This window comes from Marmota flaviventris, chromosome 6 (assembly GCF_047511675.1).
Source record: "Marmota flaviventris isolate mMarFla1 chromosome 6, mMarFla1.hap1, whole genome shotgun sequence".
Lineage (NCBI taxonomy): Eukaryota > Metazoa > Chordata > Mammalia > Rodentia > Sciuridae > Marmota > Marmota flaviventris.
The window spans coordinates 120,350,193-120,371,070 of record NC_092503.1 but is presented as its reverse complement, the minus strand read 5'-3'; the positions used below and the strand labels follow the sequence as shown (position 1 = coordinate 120,371,070).

The 20,878-nt window shown below is 39.4% G+C and overlaps 1 protein-coding gene across 1 annotated transcript in view; it reads right to left on the bottom strand.

The window, feature by feature from the left end:
• Positions 1–20,878, bottom strand: part of LOC114099403 (HLA class II histocompatibility antigen, DQ beta 1 chain-like) — a 28,982-nt gene extending 8,104 nt beyond the window's left edge. The window contains exon 1 of the mRNA XM_071613948.1: positions 20,781–20,878. The gene's annotated coding sequence lies outside the window, so the exon portion shown is untranslated. The remainder of the gene's footprint in view (positions 1–20,780) is intronic.

Here is a 20,878-nt window from a genome sequence, read left to right as displayed (position 1 = left end):
CTTTCTCTCACCATGCACAAAAGTTAACTCAAAATGGATCAAGAAGCTTGATATCAAATCAGAGACACGGCATCTGATAGAAGAAAAAGTTGGCTACGATCTACATACTGTGGGGTCGGGCTCCAAATTCCTCAATAGGACACTCATAGCACAAGAGTTAATAACTAGAATCAACAAATGGGACTTACTCAAACTAAAAAGTTTTTTCTCAGCAAAAGAAATAATAAGAGAGGTAAATAGGGAGCCTACATCCTGGGAACAAATCTTTACTCCTCACACTTCAGATAGAGCCCTAATATCCAGAGTATACAAAGAACTCAAAAAATTAGACAATATGATAACAAATAACCCAATCAACAAATGGGCCAAGAACCTGAACAGGCACTTCTCAGAGGAGGACATACAATCAATCAACAAGTACATGAAAAAATGCTCACCATCTCTAGCAGTCAGAGAAATACAAATCAAAACCACCCTAAGATATCATCTCACTCCAGTAAGATTGGCAGCCATTATGAAGTCAAACAACAACAAGTGCTGGTGAGGATGTGGGGAAAAGGGTACACTTGTACATTGCTGGTGGGACTGCAAATTGGTGCAGCCAATTTGGAAAGCAGTATGGAGATTTCTTGGAAAGCTGGGACTGGAACCACCATTTGACCCAGCTATTCCCCTTCTCGGTCTATTCCCTAAAGACCTAAAAAGAGCATGCTACAGGGACACTGCTACATCGATGTTCATAGCAGCACAATTCACAATAGCAAGACTGTGGAACCAACCTAGATGCCCTTCAATAGATGAATGGATAAAAAAAATGTGGCATTTATACACAATGGAGTATTACTCTGCATTAAAAAATGACAAAATCATAGAATTTGCAGGGAAACGGATGGCATTAGAGCAGATTATGCTAAGTGAAGCTAGCCAATCCCTAAAAAACAAATGCCAAATGTCTTCTTTGATATAAGGAGAGTAACTAAGAACAGAGTAGGGACGAAGAGCATGAGAAGAAGATGAACATTAAACAGGGATGAGAGGTGGGAGGGAAAGGGAGAGAGAAGGGAAATTGCATGGAAATGGAAGGAGACCCTCAGGGTTATACAAAATTACATACAAGAGGAAGTGAGGGTAAAGGGAAAAATAATACAAGGGGGAGTAATGAATGACAGTAGAGGGGGTAGAGAGAGAAGAGGGGAGGGGAGGGGAGGGGAGGGGAGGGGGGATAGTAGAGGATAGGAAAGGCAGCAGAATACAACAGACACTAGTATGGCAATATGTAAATCAATGGATGTGTAACTGATGTGATTCTGCAATCTGTATACGGGGTAAAAATGGGAGTTCATAACCCACTTGAATCAAAGTGTGAAATATGATATATCAAGAACTATGTAATGTTTTGAACAACCAACAATAAAAATTTTAAAAAAAATAGTTAAAAAAAAAAACAATTCCAGCTTTTCTCCAGGTGTTCCTGGGGATTATCGAATGCTGAGAGCCACAGCCGAGTCGGAATGGCCCCTCGAATTTTGCCAATAGTATTGGTTGACAGGCAAGCCACTAAGATGTTGCTGGATTGATTCAATTGTATATTAGACCTTTACTGTCCGCCTCAGCCCGCTACTTTGGAGTTCTCGCTCGACTTTGGAGTTCTCGCGGGGATTCCTGGAGAGTTCCCATTGGTTGAGGAAGGGCCGGAGGAGGGATTTCCAGTTGATGGTTCCTGGAGGAGCCGCTTGGGTGGTTTCAGAGAGTTCCTGGGGAGTGTGTGTGGAGTGTGCTGGTGGAGTTCAAAAATAAAGTTTGTTCCTGCTTCAGTAGCTCGTGATTTGTGCCCAGCCAGACTACGGCAATCACAGTCATCTTTTCAAACTTGGAACAGAAGCATTTTAACAAATGCACTTGGAATTCAGCACAACTGCTACCAATTGACCTGACATTTCACTTCACAGAGATGGAAAGTAGGAAATCTCCTATGAATTTATTTTCGGACAGTTCCTAAGGAAGTAATAATCAACCCTATGACGTAAGTCCTCATTTGTCTCTAGGTAAACATTTTTAATGGAAGTTCTCAACTCAAAAAATATCCATTGTTAAATACACCACCAGTAAACATCACATCGTGTACAACCTCAACAGTGGGATCCTAATTAGAATAAGTTATATTCCATGTATATATAATATGTCAAAATATACTCTGCTGTCAGGTATATCTAAAAAGAACAAATTAAAAACTAAATATATAAAAAATAAAACAAAATAATTGTAGAAACATTATCCATTGATCATCTACTTAGTGTCTAGTGGTAGATCATCTTCAAATATTACTGAACTTTGTAAAATGTTGAAGATATGTTGGGAAGACTCAGAACCAAGAACAGGACTCAAGGCATGTCTTCTTGTGATATTTATTTAAATTTTGTTTCTGATGTTTGGGGTTTGATGGTGGCTAAGGATGCCAGAGGGCAGGAAGAAGTGGAATACTATTCCTTGGGACATAAAATTATTATCTAAGAGCTCTTCATTTTTCCTTCTGACTTAACACTACGAGCACTAAGATACAATATGAAAGGAAACAGATTTTAAAGAAAATATATTTGTATCACGGTTGAAGAATTTATTGATTTTTTTACTCAGTCATTGTACCTTTAACAGGTAGACACTTTCTCTTTGACACCATCGGTGTTCAGACAAAATAAAATTTTATAGATATGACATATTAATTGCAGATCCTGGCAAAGAGCTAGAACCCCAAACAAAGCCATGTTCTGCATTTTTAAAGGGGACAAAACAGAGGCTGTGATGAGGAAATAGTTGAGAAAAGTTCCCTGGGTTATTTAATCAACTGAGTTATTTATCAACACATGTATTTTCATGGCATTCAGAGGAGGCCCTTCAGGAAATAGCTGCACAAGGATGACTTGACCCCTCTGAGCCTATTGATACCCCAGTTCCAGCAGCAACCAGAGATGAAATAGATAAACAGGAAGTAGGTCAGGTTAAGCTGAAAGTTAATAGGAGTTTTTCAAATTCTAAATCTAATCCAAGAAGAATAGACATGAAATTATTATTACAGTTATAACAATTGTTCCTATTAGTATAAACAATAATAAGTATCATTTTTCAATCTTAATATGTGCCTGACATGGCACATTTAAAATATCTTGACACAAGTAACCTGAACAGACTCTAGGGTGATTATTATTATCTAAATTTTCAGATAAGGAAACCATGCTTCAGTCTGAGTAACTTGCCCAACAACACAGTTTATCATTTGTCTTAAAGATGTGCCTTTGATAATCAGTCTTAAACTTCATGCAAATACTTTAGTCATTTATATTAATAATGTTTGAGCAAAATATTGAAACAATGAAATCACATAATTTCAAATAACACAGCTTGTGTAAATCCATCAAATACATCACCAAGAACAAGCCTGAGGGCTATCAATGGAACTGGAAGAGTGACAGTGACCACAATACACTATAATTGTCCTGCAAATAACAACAAATTTTAATTTCTGATAATATTAATATCAAATATGAATTTAGTTAATGATAGTTATTAACTGATTTAAGTGCTTTCAAAGCCAAGTGCACCCACCTGTCCTCCCAGCCACTTAAGAGGCTGAAGAAAATGGCTTGAGCCCAGAAGTTCAGGACCAGCCTGGGCAGCATAGGGAAGAAAATAAGTGCTTATACAGTACTGATAATGTTTGAAAATAAGGAAAACATTCATATTTTAACCCCCTCTGGTGCACTCTCCTAATGAATTACTGAGTAATTACTTTAAATTTATTTAAGCAAATAAAATCTTCATGTCAGTCTTTGAATTAATTAATTTGGCAAATTTATACATGCTTTATATATCTCATATGGCAAAGAACTGGAAATCCACTGAGGATAACAGAGAACGCTCATTAATCAGACATGTTCCTTTACCCTATTGTATCTGGATAAATTTGGGGTTTACATAAGGAAATCTTGCCCATAGTCTGCTTTGGTTTTGCCCCCTCCCTATTACCTATAGCATTCTGATTTTCTGTTTGTTTCAAACTTGAAATGTTCAAAAATCAGTCGAAAGCATTCAATATGGATTTAATAACAATGTACTGAATGCCTAAAATGTGTTTCTCTACCTGCTGAAAATATGATAAAGTAGTTCCTCTGCTGTGTATGTATTTCATTGGGATATGCATGCTACAATATTTTTCAAATAAAATATTTGGCCTCCCATTACCACTCTACCAGGGGTTACAAAGTAACATAGAAGAAAAACTGGCATGGTCCATGCTTCATGAAGCTTAGATTTGAACAGATGTGACAAATAGGTATCTTTAAATTGTGTTAAGATCGCAGAGAAGAGCATTAGAAGCAAGAGAGGTCTCCGTCGCCATCTGTTGGCCAAAATGCACCATTGCGTCCCGGAGCAATGACTGGGAAGTTGCAGAGCAGAGCAGGACTCAAGTGCAAGATTCAGCTTCTGAATTTTTTTTTTTTTTTTTTTTTTAAGATATTGGCGATCCAAGCCAGGCATGCTCGGCAAGAACTTCGTGTGTTTAAAGAAAAAGGAGAGTGTGGTTGGAACAGAGTAAGTTGGTTGGATAATTGTAGGGAACAAGGTGGGAGAGGCAAGCAAAAAAAAAAAAAAAGAAAGAAAGAAAAAATTATGTAAGGCATGTAACTCCCATTAGGAGTTTCCATTTCTTCCTAATGGTAATTAGATCAAATATCTACCCTAAAACATGGCTGTCACATTTCATAAAAGTCATAAAGAAATATGGAAATTTTCACAGCATTTTTTTCTGATTTTGTTGTTGTTGTTTCTTCTAAGAAAAACTATGTATTTTTTTCTAGTTTTCCCCCCATTTTCTCCATTTTTTTCTGTTTGTTTTTTTGGGGGGTTATCTGTTTGTTTTGTACTGGGGGTTATCTGTTTGTTTTGATTAAACCTGGGGGCACTTTATCACTGAACCACATCCGATTCCCATTTATTTATTTATTTATTTGTTTATTTTTGAGACAAGGTATTGTTAAGTTGCTGCAGATCTCACTAAGTTGCTGAGGCTGGCCTCGAACTTGAGATCTTCTAGCCTCAAATCCATAAATTGCTGGAATTACAGGTGTGTGCGACTGCACCTGGCTATATTCTCAATAACAAGGAGATAGCACCCAAGAGTAAAAACTGAAGAGAGGTAAACCAGGGGGAAAGAAATCAGGAATAAAAAATCACCATGCATTTCCCTTTCAAGGTCCTGATCCCCACAGCATTCATGTCTCCCAAACTGAATCACATCATCAAGAAATTTCCTCTATGTAGTGTCCATTCTGTTCCTCAAATCACATGCTCAAAACATTTCCTGAACCAGAGACAAACAGAGAATTCTGACCCCGACCCCACCTTTTCCTACAGAACATGCAACACATATTTTGTCAGAGAAGATAAATGATGGTCGTCCCTCAGATTGGTAGGATTCATACTCTAGGAGTTAAGAAAACCCTTAAGGAATCAACCAAATTCTGTTACATGCACGTATGAATATATCACAATGAATTCCACCTTTATGACAAATTGTAATGCAAGAAAAAAGAAGAAGAAGAAGAAGAAGAAAAACCTTTGGACATGGACACACACACACACACACACACACACACACACACACACAAACTTTCGGGTTAAAGATAAACATTCAGATAAGATGTAAAACCTGAATTCTTCATCTGGGGAAGACGACAGGAAAGGATAAAGGGCTCTTATGAATATGGTCAAGATGGAGGAAAGGAAAAATATATAATTCAGGTGAGACCTTTCCAAAAAACAAAACAAACAAATAAACAAAAAATACCCTGTGCAGTTCTCTGCTCTCTAACTGCTCTAAGGGAGGATGAAGTCTTTCATTCAATAATTAGGACTAAAAGAGTCTAAATGGAAATACGATTGGGAGTATACAAACTGGTGGAAAGAGAACCAAACCGGAAATCAGAAAACCTGAGCTCTAGACCTGGCCCTGCCACTAAGGGACTGAAGGAACCCAGATAAGCAATTTAGAGGAGCATGGCCTCAATTTTTCTATTTCACTCTTTCATTCAACAAATATTTATTCAGTGGAACTGCACTAGGTGATGATAATACATTAGTGGAGAAAATGTCGGGGACCGGGGTGCAGGAGTGGAATTCCTGCCCGGGTGGAGCTCAGCTCTAGCAGGACCAGATCTACAGGATGCACGGACTGACCCAGGTCATCCACTTGTCCTCCAGCCTGAAGCCCTACAATTGGGTCCCCCGGAAGCAGGAGGGCTTCAGGGGCTGGTCTGGAAAGCTGCCCATCACCCCTTCTCCTGTGCCTGGTTTTCCATATCCCACCGTCGCCGCTGTCAGAACCTCGCAGATTGATGTAATGTGAGAAAGAAGAGAGAGGCCAAGGCTGCGTGGGGAGAGCCCCTGCGAATAGTCGGGTTTCCACCGGGATTTCCACAGCTGCAGAAGAAAAACAGCTTAAACTTCGGTCTCCGTCGCCATCTGTTGTCCAAAGTGCACCATTGCATCCCAAAGCAATGACTGGGAAGGTTGCACAGCAGAGCAGGACTCAAGTGCAAGACTAGGCTTCTGAACTTTTTTTTTTTTTTTTAAAAGATGTTGGCGATCCAAGCCAGGCATGCTCGCCAAATACCCTGCCACCGAGCTACACCTCTAGCCCAAGTTTCTAAACTTCTTTCATCAGGAATTTTATTCAGTATTTCATCTAGCATCTTGACTGTGCCCTTCATTATGACAAGGAAAACCGTCTTCTCTATGCCATGTAAGGATACTAGAGATGAGATATTTATACGCCCCAAAACACCACCCACCCAAGACCTGCTATTGTTTTTCCTCCAGCTTACCTTCCCCCTCCCCCGGCACATTCTGGGTCAGAAACCTAAGAGGTCCCCACACCTCCCTGGGATAATGATGAAAATGAAAACTTCTTATGAAGTAAGCTGACAAGAGTGAAGCTTCAAGCCGAATCCTGAACCGACATCTTTGCTCTCAGATGCAGTTTACAGAATCTTATTCTGTCTGGTGATGTATTAAACACCAGGATGATAGGAAAAGATAGAGGACTCTAATGAATGTGGTCAAGATGGAAGAAAGGAAACATGCATAACTCAAGTGAGACCTTTCCAAAAACAAAAGAAAATACCCTCTTCAGTTCTCTGCTGAATAACTGCTCTAAGAGAAGATGAACGGGCAGTTTACAGAATAGTGATTATGTTTAATACTGAATATGTATTTAATAGTAATAGTATTAAACATTTGGATAAGATGTAAGCGCCCTCCTGTTTTGCATGGACCTAATCACCAGGCATAAGGGCTAGAAAGGCCAATGTAGATGATCTGGGTCCACCCACACATTATTCAGATTGTGATGTAAATCAATCACTGCTGAAGAGCAAGAAACCTGGTCTTGGAGACCAGGAATTCCTATCACTGTCAATCCACCAAAATCATGCCTCAAAACTGTTACTGGTGGGATGTCCAGATGAGGCCCAGGTTCTTGGCCTCCCAATCAAACAAGTAACCAAGAAACACAGAAATGACAGAACATAGATTTATTGAAAGGGAAAGGGAAAGTAACACTCCTAAAGTAGAGCAGAGTGGGTCAAGCTAGAGCAGGACCCAAGGTCTCAATGTCTGGTGACTTTCTCTTACATGCTGAGCTGTGCCTTGGTCCCCTCTCTGCACAGGATGATTGAAGAATATGTCCTGTTGGTTCCAAATGGGTACTGTATTTGTACCTAATTAGAGTACAGAACCTGTGATGGGAGTTGCCATGGGCAATAAGCCTCCAGAGCAGAGATTGTCATGGTAATGGGACTTATTGCCATAGGGCAGCCATACTGGACTCCAACCCACATTTTTCTTGTACCTTCCACTATCTTAATACCCCTAAACTCCTACCTCATTTTCCACTGAGAGACATGATCCCAAAATTCTTTTGGGGTGGCTGAGGAGCTGGAGGTCTCATCTCCTGTAGTTGATTCAGGCACATTGGGGTCCTTCTCCCTGCCTAATTGGGGACCATGACCCTCTCACCCTATCTGTCAAAAAGAGACAGCGGGGCATTTGGGTCCATTTGTGGGATTCCTTTGAAGCCCTGCTGCAGCACCAGCTGGAGTTTGACAGCCTCTAGATGAGAAGAGATCAACTGTGACAGTAGGTTTAACAGGAAGGGTCCAAGGAACAGAGATAGAAGGAGCGTCAGAAAGGATCCCACCAAGTACTTGGCCCATTTGTTGATTGGGTTATTTGTTATCTTATTGTCTAATTTTTTGAGTTCTTTGTATAGTCTGGATATTAGGGCTCTATCTGAAGTGTGAGGGGTAAAAATTTGTTCCCAGGATGTAGGCTCCCTATTTACCTCTCTTATTGTTTCTCTTGCTGAGAAAAAACTTTTCAGTTTAAGTAAGTCCCATTTGTTGATTCTAGTTATTAACTTTTGTGCTATGGGTGTCCTATTAAGGAATTTGGAGCCCGACCCCACAATATGTAGATCGGAGCCAACTTTTTCTTCTATCAGACGCAGAGTCTCTGATTTGATATCAAGCTCCTTGATCCATTTTGAGTTAACTTTTGTGCATGGCGAGAGAAGGGGATTCAGTTTCATTTTATTGCATATGGATTTCCAGTTTTCCTGCACCATTTGTTGAAGATGCTATCCTTCCTCCATTGCCTGCTTTTAGCCCCTTTATCAAATATAAGATAGTTGTAACTTTGTGGATTGGTCTCTGTGTCCTCTATTCTGTACCATTGGTCCACCTGCCTTGTTTTGGTACCAGTACCATGCTGTTTTTGTTACTATTGCTCTGTAGTATAGTTTGAAGTCTGGTATCGCTATACCGCCTGATTCACACTTCCTGCTTAGCATTGTTTTTGCTACTCTGGGTCTTTTATTTTTCCATATGAATTTCATGATTGCTTTCTCTATTTCTACAAGAAATGCCATTGGGATTTTGATTGGCATTGCATTAAAACTATAGAGAACTTTTGGTAATATCGCCATTTTGATGATGTTAGTTCTGCCTATCCATGAACAGGGTATATTTTTCCATCTTCTAAGATCTTCTTCTACTTCTCCCTTTAGGGTTCTGTAGTTTTCATTGTATAAATCTTTCACGTCTTTTGTTAGGTTGATTCCCAAGTTTTTTTTTTGTTTTTTTTTTTTTTTTTTGAGGATATTGTGAATGGAGTGGTTTTCCTCATTTCCGTTTCAGAAGTTTTGTCACTGATATACAGAAATGCCTTTGATTTATGCGTGTTGATTTTATATCCTGCCACTTTGCTGAATTCATTTATTAGTTCTAGTAGTTTTTTTGTAGACCCTTTTGGGTCTGCTAGGTATAGAATCATGTCATCTGAAAATAGTGATAATTTAAGTTCTTCTTTTCCTATTTTTATGCCTTTAATTTCTTTCATCTGTCTAATTGCTCTGGCCAGTGTTTCGAGAACTATATTGAATAGAAGTGGTGAGAGAGGGCATCCCTGTCTTGTTCCAGATTTTAGAGGGAATGCCTTCAATTTTTCTCCATTCAGAATGATGCTAGCCTGAGGCTTAGCATAGATAGCTTTTACAATGTCGAGGTAAGTTCCTGTTATCCCTAGTTTTTCTAATGTTTTGAACATAAAGGGATGCTGTACTTTGTCGAATGCTTTTTCTGCGTCTATCGAGATGATCATATGGTTCTTATCTTTAAGTCTATTGATGTGGTAAATAACATTTATTGATTTCTGTATATTGAACCAGCCTTGCATCCCAGGGATGAATCCCACTTGATCATGGTGCACAATTTTTTTGATGTGCCTTTGTATCTGATTCGCCAGAATTTTATTGAGGATTTTTGCATCTAGGTTCATCGGAGATATTGGCCTGTAGTTTTCTTTCTTTAAGGTGTCTTTTTCTGGTTTCGGAATCAGGGTGATGTTGGCCTCATAGGATGAATTTGGAAGAGCTCCCTCTTTTTCTATTTCCTGAAATAACTCGAAAAGTATTGGTATTAATTCCCCTTCTCAGAGGAGGACATACAATCAGTCATTAAGCACATGAAAAAATGCTCACCATCTCTAGCAGTCAGAGAAATGCAAATCAAAACCACCCTAAGATACCATCTCACTCCAGTAAGATTGGCAGCCATTATGAAGTCAAACAACAACAAGTGCTGGCGAGGATGTGGGGAAAAGCATACTCTTATACATTGCTGGTGGGACTGCAAATTGGTGCGGCCAATTTGGAAAGCAGTATGGAGATTCCTGGGAAATCTGGGAATGGAACCACCATTTGACCCAGCTATTGCCCTTCTCGGACTATTCCCTGAAGACCTTAAAAGAGCGTACTACAGGGATACTGCCACATCCATGTTCATAGCAGCATAATTCACAATAGCTAGACTGTGGAACCAACCCAGATGCCCTTCAATAGATGAATGGATTAAAAAAAATGTGGCATTTATACACCATGGAGTATTACGCAGCACTAAAAAATGACAAAATCATGGAATTTGCAGGGAAATGGATGGCACTAGAGCAGATTATGATTAGTGAAGCTAGCCAATCCCTAAAAAACAAATACCAAATGTCTTCTTTGATATAATGAGAGCAACTAAGAACAGAGCAGGGAGGAAGAGCAGGAAGAAAAGATTAACATTAAACAGAGACATGAGGTGGGAGGGAAAGGGAGAGAAAAGGGAAATTGCATGGAAATGGAGGGAGACCCTCATTGCTATACAAAATTACATATAAGAGGTTGTGAGGGGAATGGGAAAATAAACAAGGAGAGAAATAAATTACAGTAGATGGGGTAGAGAGAGAAGATGGGAGGGGAGGGGAGGGGGGATAGTAGAGGATAGGAAAGGTAGCAGAATACAACAGTTACTAATAGGGCATTATGTAAAATTGTGGCTGTGTAACCGATGTGATTCTGCAATCTATTTTTGGGGTAAAAATGGGAGTTCATAACCCACTTGAATCTAATGTATGAAATATGATATGTCAAGAGCTTTGTAATGTTTTGAACAACCAATAAAAAAAAAAAAGAAGTTCCATAACAAATTTCTACTCTGCTGCCCAAAAGAAAAAAAAAAAAAAAGAATCCCACCAAGGATGGCACCAAAACACCCAGCTATAATTTTGACCATGATCCTTATGAATCTGATGGTTGCTGCCTAATCCAGGAGTGACAGTCTGCTAATTTCTTTGTTACATCTCTAACTATACCAGATTGGTTTATATAAAATTGCCATCTTTCTTCCAGGAAGAGACATAGTCTCTTAGTAGTAAATAGATCTGATTATCTCCATTTTAATTATTAACTTTTGATTGTCAATGAAAATGAATGCTAATGTTTCAAGCCATCTTTTTCTGACAAAGAAAAACCTTAAAAGCACTGGACACCATACTTTAAACAGTTTATAGAAACCAACACTCTTGACTGGCTGACCACCTAGAAAAACATGTGGATTAGTAATTTTTAAGACATTTTTACTTTTATATTTCTGGGTAATTTATATTGACCTTTTGTTAAAGGTTTATTTAAGTCATTAGAACTAAAAGTCATTTGAATCAATTTTTTAAAAGTTTATCTATAAACCAGATTATATGTCTATAAGCTAGTTTGGGTACCATATAAATGATGCATAGACACACCATGTGTGTAGACGTAGTATATAATACACAGGTATGCACAAATCTACATGAAATCAAAGAGGAAATAGGGATTGCATAGCTTTTTGCCATGTATATGCTCCCCACAGGTAAGAGACAAAAGAACTACAGGTATTTATTACACATTTTCTATCACATTTAACCCTTCAGAAATTAAAACAAAACCTGTTACAAATGTCCTCAGTGTGACAGTGATCAATATATTGTAGAATAAAGGGCATAGACCTGGAGGAGCCCTGCACAGGCGGAGATGGCTGGGACAGGGTCCATCAATCACACCTGGACACTGAATCAATGGTTCAGATGGCCACTTGTCCAGCCATGAGGTAGATCTATGTCAATACCATCACTGTTTATTCTCTGTTTTAGAACCATGTGAAGGGGTCCTACAGGGGTCTTTCCTTTTCTGGTGTATTTGAGAATTCACCTTTGAATAATTAGCCTCTGAATAAAGACAGAAGTATAACACATAGGACTAAAAAATTTCAGTTACATTAAAACAAGACTAATTAGAACAAAAATATATTAATTTGGGTACATCAAATAAAGGTGAATTTACCAAAAAAAAAATGAGTTTAAGCAAAGACATAAAAAATAACATGCCTGTAATTACACTAGTAAAGAGACACATGGAACATCCATCAGACCAGGGTTCTATTTGAGTTAGAGTCATCCAAGTACTTACTTAAAGACTGTAGAAGCCCATGAAGTCCCAGGAGAGGGTGGACCTCAGAAAAAGGTTCTCAAGAAAAAGAAAACTTGCACAGGTGGAATTTTTCCATTTTTATTCCCTGTACAATCATCATTTAGGGAAGAACTTAATGAGACAGCAGAGTCCTAGAGTACAAGTAAAGAGAAAACAGCCATTTAGGTCCCACAGAAGCTTAAATTGAGAAGTGACACTTTTCCCCCTCTGGTCTCAAACCAGTTTTTCTTATGTAGCTGACACTCCAGATGCAAGCCTTGGAGGGACAGAATATCAGAAAGGCAGCTAAGGAGTAAGGAAAGCTGTTGTTTAAACATGAGAGACAAACAGGCATTAAGTAGGGCATCTTGACCAGAGATGGAGGGCACCCCTGTGACCCTTGAGAGTCCCATGATGTTCTGTGTTCTGGAGATACAGATAAGTAGATAAAAGGAATAGAAGAAGTCCTTCTACTAATGGGCACCATGATCCAAAATGTCATAATTGCTGGGCTTATGTTTCTACGGCGTGTCACCCTTGCCAAGAATCTCTTAACTTCCAGTGAAATCTTTGTTTCCCCCAAAAGGCTGAGGTGAAGGCCTCAATGCTTATGCCTAAGGGCTGCAGCATCTGAGCTTCAATCAAGAGATATTTAGATTTTTACCAGAGTGTTCTCTAGCCAAAACCCCATCAATATCTCAAGATTTTTCCTCTTTGGCTGTGGTTGTGACTCAGTGGTAGAGCACTTGTCTCACATGTATGAGGCACTGGGTTTTATATTCAGCACCACATAAAAAATAACCAAATAAAGTGAAGAAGGAAGAAGGAAGAAGAAGAAGAAGACGACTTTTCCTCTAGTCACCAAGAATCTGGGGTGGAATATAGAGGTTCAGAAAAGGCTAAACAGAGAAAGTGGCCAGAAAAGAATTGGGGTAACCAATGAGAAGCAGATTGAGAACCCCAAATATTACAGAGCAAAAGACCATCGCAAAACTGAGGCAGTTGTGAAGGTCCCACTACTTGTACGCTGTGGACTCAGGATGTTTGAGGAGGAAGGGGCTGGAGAGCTAGTTCCTCTGGTGGGGAGTGTGGAGGGGGTTGTTGGTGTTCCCCTGAGAGACATGGGGGTGACTCAGCAAAGAGTCATCTATGGGATGGTCAAGATGGTGGATTAGAGGAAGGCTGCATTCCTCGTTGCTCTGTGATTGGGATTCAGACAGCAGGAATACTTCTCTTCAGTCAGATTGGTGAAAGAAGGATTTCACTAAAATTCAATATTAGACAGTCAGAGTGTCTCAGACCCAGAATTGTGGTTACATTAAGCAGAAGAAGTCATATGTTGGAGTTACACTTGTTGTGACAGTGGTACTGACCTTGGTACTGGTTCACCACAGAGGGAGGAATAACAAAGAAAGAAAGTCAATGGACAGATTTGGTGTGAGAAACATGTATCTAATAACTTAGAATTATATAGTAATATATAATTACATATAATGAATCATTGACATTATATTTCTTTTTCTAGGAAATATTCTCTGAAATGCTCTCATGAATCTGCATACACACTAGAAGTCATAAATAACCTAAATGGCTCTATACCTTTTAGCAAAATGAAATTCATAGTAGAAATTTGTAATACCACATCAACTGGTAATCAGATACAAACCCCATGAGGTATATCCATACTATGCAATAATATTCAGCAATAAAAAGTAATGAAATACTGGGACATGTATAAACCTCAAAATATTATGGTAGGGCTGGATGTAGCTCAGTAGTAGAGTGCTTGCCTAGCATTGTGCAAGAATTTGGGTTCAGCCCCCAGCACTGTGCATGTATGTGTGAGCATGCATGCATGTGCGTGTGCATGAATGTGCACACACACAAACACAAACACAATGTGCTAAATGAAAGAAGCCAAACAGAATAGACCACAGACTATATATTTCCATTTATATGAAATGTCAAGTGAAACAAATCCATAGAATTCAAATGAAGATTTGTGTTTCCCTCACTATGGAAGTGGGGGCAGGGCAATGAGCATGAGCAATTTCTTAGGGTAATGGAATTATTCCATAATTGTACTGTGATGATAGTTGCGTACATGTATACATTTATTTGAATTTTATATTGTTCACATAAGAAAGTAGAAAACTTTGGACTAACATTTCTCATGAATCCACAACATATCAGCAAATCAAATTTAAACATTATGATGAAGTTAGTTTTATCCTAGACTATACATTTTGATAAATATTTAATATCAATACTAATTTACTATATTAATCAGATAAGGAGAATAACCACAGGACCATCTCCTTGAAGAAAAGGCATTATACAAACTCAAAACCTAATCTTGATCCAATTTCTTAGCCAACCAGGAGTAAAAGGCTGCTTCTTCAGATAAAGGGCATCTCTAAAAAATCTACAGCTAACAATGTATTGTGTCATGAAAGTGCTTTTTATTTAAGATATGCTGTCAGATTTGTGTTGCTGTGAAAAAACACCTGAGATCAATCAACTTAAACAAGGACAGGTTTATTTTGGATCACTGTTTCAGAGGTGTCAGTGCCTAGTTACTTGGCCCCATTGCTTTGGGCCTGTGGGGGCACAGTACCTCAGCACAAGCATGTGGCAGGAAGTCCCTTCACCACATGATGCCAGGAAACAAAGAGAAAGAGGAGGGGGCCGAGGTCTCAGTCACTTGTCCAAGGGCACACCCGTAATAAACTAGCCTCTTTACATGGGATCCCACTATTAAAGGTTTCATCCATTAGACTGTCACCAATTCTTTGGCATATTGGGCCTTTGGGGGACATTCAGGATCCAAACCATAACTCATTGGCCAGTGTGTCGACTCCCACATCTTCTATTACACATTGTAACTCAACACATCCCCCAGAATCTTGAGGCAAGAGATAGAAATAAAAGGAATATAGATTGAAAAGACTATGTTTCAATTTATAGATTATGAAATGTCTTAATTTGCAGATGACATGATTGTATACATAGAAAATCCTAAGGCAAAGAAAGTTCCTTGAACTAATAAATGAATTTAGAACACGGTAAGGTCTGAAGTCAGTTGTATTGGCATGCCCTGGCATTGTAATATTTGTGGGGGAAAAACCCTAAATTCCATTTATAATAACATTGAAATAAAACATTTAGATACTCATTCTTAAAAACTAGGCAATTGTTTTAGTCAGTTTTTTTTTTATTATTGCTGACTAAAGGATCTGACAAGATCAATATCACAGGATGAAAAGGTTATTTGGCAGCTCACAGTTTTAGAGATCTTAGAACACAAAGGGCTGATTCCATTCCTCAGGACTTGAGGTGAGGCAGCACATCATGGCAGAGGGTGCAATAGAGGAACTGGCTCAGGACATCACATTAGGAAGCAGAGAGAGAGAGCCAGAGAGCTCTGCTTAACAAAGATAAAATATATACCCCAAACATACACTCCCAGGGACCCATCTCTGCCAACCACACCCTATGTGTCTACAGTTACCATCTGGTTAATCCCTATCAGTATTAATTCATTTGTTAGATTAAAACTCTCATAACCCAATTATTTCACCTCTAAACCTTATTGCATTGTCTCACATGTGAGATTTTGGGGACATCTAATATTCAAACCATAACAGCAACATTTTACACTAAAATCTATAAGCCATCATCAAGAGAAAATAAATAAAAACTAAATAAAAGTGCCATAGTCAAGGATTTGAGTAGTTGATATTGACAAGTTATCAGTTCTATCCAAATTGATCTATTGATTCAATATATTTCCAATTGAAATCAAGATGCCTATTTTTTAGAAACTAACAAACTGAAGTCTATAATCAGTATGCAAGTGAAAAAAAACTTTGAATTGTCAAGATATTTTTTCACTTTAAATGCACACTATTTTCAAGATTTACTTCTGCATTCAAGTAATAAAACAAAGGCCTGGCTCAGGGTAGTCTACATCACTAGCATAGAATAAAGATGCACAACTAGAAATGTACATCCAAGCTGATGGAAAGGGACTCAAGGAAACCAAAGGGAGAGGATCATCCTTTTAACAAACAGAGGTGACCAATGAGACCCAAAGAGAAAAACAACACCATGTACAAAAACCATTTGAAATAAATCACAGACCTGAACATAGAAGATACAATTATTAAGCTCCTAAAACAGAGCTATCCAATAAAACTAATTTTAACCACAACTCTGATACCTAGATGCAATCTTAAGTTTGCTAGTACATTTTAAAGAAAAAGGAATAGATGAAATTATTATTTTATTAAACTTAATACATTAAAAATATAATTTCTACTTGAAACCAATAGAACACAGTAAGGTCTGAAGTCAGTTGTATTAGCATGCCCTGGCATTGTAATATTTTGGGGGGAAAATATTACAAATTTAAACAAGATATTGTGCATTGTTCTCATACTTAGCCATTATTAGTGTTGCTATTTGGAGAATCTTAGGGCTACAAAGATCTCTATTTTATATCATGCCAGGTGGTAACTATTCTCCCACTCCAAGGGGGCATTTGCTGATCATGTAAGATTCAATTACACCTCAAATTCAGTAGGCAATCTTCAACAAATGATCTGGGGAAATTGGAAATCCATATGTAGCAAAATGACATTAGGCCCCTATCTCTCACCCTTAAGAAACTCAAAGTGGATTAAGGACCTGGCATTAGACCATAGACCCTGCACCTAGTAGAAGAAAAAGTAAGCCCAACTCTCCTGCATGTCAGCTTAGGAATTGAATTTCACAACAAGACTCCTAAAGTGCAAGAAGAAAATCAAGAATCAATACATGGGATGGTATCAAACTAAAAAAGTTCTTCCCAGTAAAGGTAACAATCAAGAATGTGAAGAGAGAGCCTATAGAATGGGAAAAAGTCTTAACCACCTGTACCTCAGATAGGGCATTAATTTCCAGGATATACAAAGAACTAAAGAAGCTTAACACTAAATAACCAACTACCCCAATCAATAAATGGGCAAAGTATCTAAACAGATACTTCACAAAAGAAGAAACACAATTGGTTTTATATATATATATATATATATATATATATATATATATATATATATATATGAAGAAAAAATGTTCAACATCTCTAGCAGTTAGAGAAATGCAAATTAAAACTACACTGAGATTTTATCTGACTCCATTCAGAATGGCCATTATCAAAATTACAAGAAATAAGAAATGTTGGTGAGGATGTGGGGGAGAAGGTACACTCATAAATTGCTAATAGGACTGCAAATTGATGCAACCACTCTGGAAAGCTGTATGGAAACTCCTGGGAGGGATCACTCCTATTCCTGCTGCAGCCTATTGGTGCTCAGTACAGCCCAGAATGTGCAGGCAGTGACCAAATGTCACCTCTCAGGAAACCCCACTCTGAGGACGATAATTAAAATAATTACAACCATCTCCCTTATCCCTACTTTGTTCCTTTTCTCTAAATCACTCTACTTTCTGATGCTCCTTTTACTGCAGTCACCTCATTATTTATTACCCCCACCTGAAGGTTAGCTCCTTGAGGAGAATGGATTTTGCCTGACTTTGGTTTAATGTATTGTAAGAGCCAGGCACAGGACAGATAAACACGTTTTAATGAATCAGTATAGCCAAGGAAAAGATCTCCTGGGAGCCCAGGAAAGGCAGGTAGTTTTCCTGGATGTGACTGGGGGTCTTCTTTGTGCATGTGTGCATGACAGGGGCTACTTACTACTTTATTCCCAACTGGTACCCCTCACTCAGCAGCCCTACAGCACCCTCCACACTCTGGACATTGCACGAAGTTCATGACCAGGGAGGAGTTCTGACCACTAATTGTGTTGACAGCCTCTTGGATTCAGGAAGAGGATCCTAACCAGGCACAGGATGATCCCAGCAGCCTAAGCTAAAGAATTCACTGCTGCTTCCCATCTCACAGTCCTGTCCCAATTGCAGACTGTGGATCCCTCAGGAGACACCCTAGAACAAAACCCCCAAACTCTGGGGGCACATGGCAGGGATCAAAATAAACTCAAAACCACAGGACCATTAATTTGGAGAAATGGTGAGGATAAGGTGTTAGGCTTGAGGAATGTAGCAACAGGTCTTTTTCTGCTTAGGTCCTAAAAAAGAAGAGGCAGAATGTTTGTGTCCTGGACTCTTGCAGTTGTGGAGAGATGGTCCAGGCTCCAAGAGGGTACCTGATCTGGTGTCTTGGAGAAGGGTTCACCCTTGACATCTAGAGGATGGTAGTTGGACACCTGAACTTGAAGGTCTGGAGAAGTAGAGAGTGACCACCTAAGTATCCAGGGGAGATAATGGGTGGACACCTGGGCTCCTACTCTTCACAGGTCTTACAGTAGCCCCCTGTGATCTTCAGCTACTGCCACACCTACTCTTGACCCTCTGTCTCCATGGCTACCAGCTGTGTAGCCAACTGCCAGCCCATAGCCCCCTGTTCCTGCAGCAGCTCCTACTGAACCAAGACATCCAGGTAGCCAAGGCTTGTTGCAGGATGACTGGGGTGGGCTTAGAAAAGACCATGACATTGGAGAATAATAAGTGGGACCCTGAGAATCCGAGAATCAGGGACGAGAGCTGGGCACTTCACTTTGAGGCACAGGCCTTCTCTTCCCTCCTCTCCTTGATGCTGCCTGCCACCCCAGCATTCGTGATTGTGGCTCTGGAAGTGGGGGATCCCCTTAGTCAATTATCCTCTTGCATCTGCTTCTTTTCACATTTCTTCCCTGTGTGTGTTTGAATTACTCTATGCATGTAATACAGAAGACTGTCCAAAACATACAGTGGCCTACTGATGACAGACAGCTAATACCTGTGTAATGACCAGCCTAGTAAAAAATGGAGCCCTCCTTCAGCACCCCAGCCAGAAGACCCTGAACCTCTCCTCAAACAGACCTATGCTCCCTCACAGTGTTCACTAGGTTGGCCCTTCCCAGGGCTTTTTTTGGTCTGATTCATTCTCCTCACTTCTTGGGCCTCCATTCCCTTAATGTCCCACTTTCTTCCCCATGTTCACCTCTTCAGGAGGCTCCCTCACCACCCTAGGACAACACTTCAATGGCTCCTCTCACTCCTGCCCCATCAGTGTCACAGTAAATGGGGAGCTGAAGCTCTAGGCCTCCATTCTTGTGCCCCATGAAAGAAAATTTAGAGTCAGACATGAAAAAGAAAAGCAAGAGAATTTTATTATAAGTGAAAGTAAGGCTCAAGCAAAGAACGCTCTCAAGGGAGAAAGAGAGTGAGTCATCCATCTCTCTGCAGAGAACACGAAGGGAAATTGATACTACTTCCAAACACATTAAGTTTGATGTTTACCAGGAGAACAGTGGTCCACCTTCATTAATCTGAGCAAGGTATTGTTTTACCCTAGTTGATCCTTTTGGTAACTGTCATGGTGACCATCCCATTTAGGGGGACTTCATCCACAGGTGAATTCTATGTTAATATAGGAGATGGGGTCCACAACCAGGCAAACTTTACGTTAATGTACCTGTGCTACTAAAGTCTCTTCTGATATACATTGAGAATCCTGTGGCTATGAATCCTAACTTTACAATGATCCTGAAAGATTCTGTCAGGAACTCCCCATAGATCTTTCCTTCTGTACTTATTTCTTAATTTGTCCCTTTGCTTCCCCCTGTTTGTTCTCAGGGTTAGTACACCTTTTTTTATGAATTACTCGTTTATATATTAGGTTTTTCTTTTGTTTTTGTTATCAGACATTAAGCCTAGGGGTGCTTAACATTGAGCCACATCCCCAGCCCATTTTTTAGTTTTTATTTTGAGACAAGGTCTCACAAAGTTGCTTAGGGCTTCCATAAATTGCTGAAGCTGGCTTTGAACTTTCCATTCTTCTGATTCCCCTTGTTGCTGGGATTACAGGCGTGTACCACCACTCTGGCTGTTCATTAGTATTAAAGGCAGTTTAAAGAAAATCACATGATCCTATGTCTCACAGGGGGAAAATTGCCACTTATGCAGTCAAGGGGAGAAATAAAGAATGTTCATGCACTTCTGCCCCTTTCAATGTTTTATTCACTCAAATTACTCAATACAATTTCACTCTATGGATTCTTAATCAAGAAAATGACAATCCTTAATGCTAGGCACTGCAATAGACATAATCAATTCACAGTAAACAATTCTATATTGATTCTAAATACCGCAAAACACACTTAATCATGACAGGCTAATGACAGACATTTCCTCTGCATGCTAAATTCAAAAGGCTTAACCCTTAGGCTTTATGTCCAGCAGATGCACACTCACTCAGACCGTGGTGACCAGGTCCGGAACCAAGGCAGGCTTTTCCTGACATGGAGTAGATGACCTGTTGAGGAGAGAGGTCATAAGGAGGAGTTGTAGCTCTCACCAAGGTCCAGACGAGGCAGAAGAGTTTGAGAGTGGTGAGGATCATGAAGAAGCTCAGGAAATGATTAAAAGTGTTGGGATGTCAGGCCCTCATCAGGC